Source organism: Nanorana parkeri, unplaced genomic scaffold, assembly GCF_000935625.1.
Source record: "Nanorana parkeri isolate BGI_ZX_2015 unplaced genomic scaffold, ASM93562v1 scaffold426, whole genome shotgun sequence".
NCBI classification, from domain to species: Eukaryota; Metazoa; Chordata; class Amphibia; order Anura; family Dicroglossidae; genus Nanorana; species Nanorana parkeri.
In genome coordinates, this window is record NW_017306694.1 from 488,460 (window position 1) to 491,989 (window position 3,530).

Genomic DNA, 3,530 nt, shown 5'->3' on the forward strand with positions numbered 1-3,530 from the left:
TCCCTTCATCAGGGCAGAGATGTGGAACAGGTCACATCTCTGCCCTACAATTATAAAAAAAATAATAAGGAAAAAAAAAAAAGTTATTTTTGGCTGCAGCCTGACAAATTTTGCTGTGGGAGGTGCATTGCAGTGCCATTCATTTCAATGGCACCCCAAAAGCACCTCCAACCACTGTTCCACAAAAAGGCGCAATTTAAAATTTACAACTATTTGTTTATGAACTCTGTTCAGTTTTATCTGTTAGATGAAGTAGGAATCTTGTAAATTATGGGGGTTTCTTTTTTTTTTGTGTGTGCGCGCTGATAAGGATTTTAGTTAAAATATTGATTTGATAAACATTTGCGCAACTGTCGCGGGACCTACAAAATGAGTACCTACAAAATCTTTTTATTTTACCGATCCTATAAATGTATGGTTTGGGGGGTCTTTTACAAACTCTGAAAGCTGCAGTTGAAAATTAAAAAGAAAAATTGCAAAAATAAACTGCCCAGCTGAGGTGATGTGTTAAGGTGCGCATACACTGGCTGAATTTCGGCCAGTTTTTAATGTACCGACCAAAATTCGCACAGTGTGTGAGGCGGTCGGCTCCCTTTCAGCCGGCATTCCTCGATCAGCTGATCGAAGGAGCCGGCTGGAAAATCTTCGATCGATCAGAGCCGGCAGCCAATGAGCTGCCGGCTCTGATCGGGTATTCTGACAGGTGCCGACGGCACAATGCAAACAGCGGCAATTCCTCGATCGTCACGCTTTTGTGTTGATGGAGGAATCGTGTCAATTGTTTTCGTTCAGCCCGCGGGGTTGAACAAAAAAAATTGATAGGTTTATGGCCAGCCTTAGGCAGGGCCTGGCAGCGAAAGGGTTAATGCGATTTAGTGTCACATTACATTATATGTAAATGGCTTACTTTCTAAAAATAGGAAAACTAGCTTGTAAGAGAAGGTGGTGACATGTCCGCCTGGTACTTTCCACGCAGTATTTTTATGGAATACGGAAGAGTTGAGGGGGGGAAAAAAAAATCTATGTATGATGTTTGTTGTAAAGAACACGTGACGAGAATCACTATGAGGGGGTCCGTCATTGGCTGGTTTGGGGACCTGTCTGGGTTGGCTCTGCATCACTGGAGCTTCCTTGTGAAGCTCTGGCAGGTATTTCAACGTTTTCGCTTCATTTAGAAAGTGCACAGACCGGTATTGCAAGGAAGAAATGTGTTTTTTTTCTGACTTGTAGCTCTTCATGTCATCGAGGAGCTTTGTGTACACACTGCTATGCAGAAGAAACCAAAGGAGCCTCTTTCAGGGTGAGTAATAGTATATAAAAACTGAACCCTGGCACTTCATCTGCCATTGAGTGGCCACTTATTCAATCTACAAAAAAAAAATATATCCATTTACAAATATTGCAGTGCATGTAAATAAAAAAAATCTGTTTCTCGCTCCTTACTGTTTTTTAACCCCTTCACGACCAACGTACGTCACTGGCATCAGGGCTGTTTAAACAGACCGGGACTCTGTTTATATTTGTAAAGCCGACTGCCGGCTGTCGCCAGATCGCTTCTACAGGCCGGTGAAGGGGTCCACCCTCGCCCGACACCCCTGCCGTTTTTCCCGGGCTCAGTTGCCCCTCTTACGGGACCAGCTTCTTTTGTGTCAGCGGGCAGCTGGGGAGGAGATGGGCGAACCTCCGTTCGTGGATTCCTTCCCCGTTCTATGGGACCGGGAGCAATGTAGATTGCATCACTTCCGGTCCCATAGCTGTCGGTGCTGGGAGTCTGAAGCCCAGCTATAAGCTATTGAAGTGCGATCTGCACTTCAACAGCTTATTTAGAGTGTAAAGGTGACACTGGGGGTCTTTTGGACCCCCAGGATCACCTTAAAGAGTACCTGTCACCACCATCTGCTATCACATGGGGGGCTTGTAAGCCCCCCATGTGATAGCAATTAAAGTAAAGTAAAAAAAACAAAACAGTTTTTAAAATTAACATGAAATAAAATATATCTAAAAATAATAACTTTTTTTTAGAGTCCCCCGCCCCCACAAGCATGCGCGTCTTCACGTAAACACACGTCGGGTGCGCCGATGTATAAAAACGACGAACACGCTACGCATGTTTGGTATCGCCGTGCATGCCGGAGAGCAATAATTCTAGGATCAGTATTTTTGGGTATCTCGAAACTAATGACCTGTGGGGGCTTTTAAAGCGTCGTCTATGGACTTTTTGGGGTACTGAATTTTGTTGCCGTTTCACGAACGCACACAATTTTTAACCTGGGCATGTTGGGTATCTATTCACTCGCTGTAACCGCATCATTTATATTTTATTTTTTAAAATGGGTATTTTATTGTGTTTTGGGGGCATTTGGCTTTCAGAAAATATATAAATGTTTGGGGGTTTTAGGTAATTTTCAGGCCTAAAATGGGGAATATAACATGGGTGCAAAAAAAAAATGAAAAAAGGCCTCAGTCATGAAGGTGTTAAAGAAGACATTTTTATTTCCCCTTGCAGGGGGCCTACTCCTGTTCTGCAAGGGGTAACTGCTCGTTTTTGCCTATGGTCAAAAACATTGATTTTGGGCTCATACTTGCGTCAGGCAGCACTGGGTAAACTTGTCTAAACCTCACAAACAGAACATGCCGGACAAGTGAAGAATATTTCATAGGAAAGGATTTCAGGATGAACACCACATGGCTTCTCTGTAACTCTGAACATGTGACTGTATCCTTAATCGCTTATAGAAATATGTAATTATGAGCAGTTTGTATAGTAATGCTCCATACCCATAACACAGAAGGCGAGACTGCAGGGCAGCTCTGAATAGGGGTGGAATGGGACAGACCCTTGTGCTTTGTGTCCCTGATAACCTGGAAAGGATAAACAAAGATTTCACATCTGGATACAGCAAGTGATCAGCTCAAGTTTCCCTGCTGTGTCCTTTTACTGCTATGCTGTGAATAGCTTGATGAAAATTCAATTTCCTATTCACACCATGCACAGCTGAGTCTGGGAAGGACACACACCCTTGCACATTGTGGGTGTCTGGGGTTTTTAAATGCAGGTATTGCTGTGTTTAAATATTTAAAAAAAACCCGTGTACATTACAAATGCTGCCATCTATACTAAATGTTTATGATTTATTGCAAATAATGGAAATTATATAAAAGATCCTTTTTTACACATTTTTATGGGCTCTGGCAGCCTTGACTGTGCCGGGTAACATTCAGCCTGACTGGATCCCTGTAATATACAATCCAGCCTTTTCAGCAGATGATTATTCCCCAGTAATCGTGACAAAAGAAACAATTTCCTCCTCTGTTCATCAGGAAATGAAGTTTATAAAACCAAACTGCTTCCAGCGATACTGTCACACAGGGCCAAGAAAGCTGACTCCCTGCAAAGGCAAAGTCCTGCTTTACTGGTTTTTAGAAAACAAAATAGGAAAGGTGAAAGTTAAACATGTAAGAGAATACCAACACAAATATAATACAAACATAACACAACCACATATAACACACATATAACATAATACACA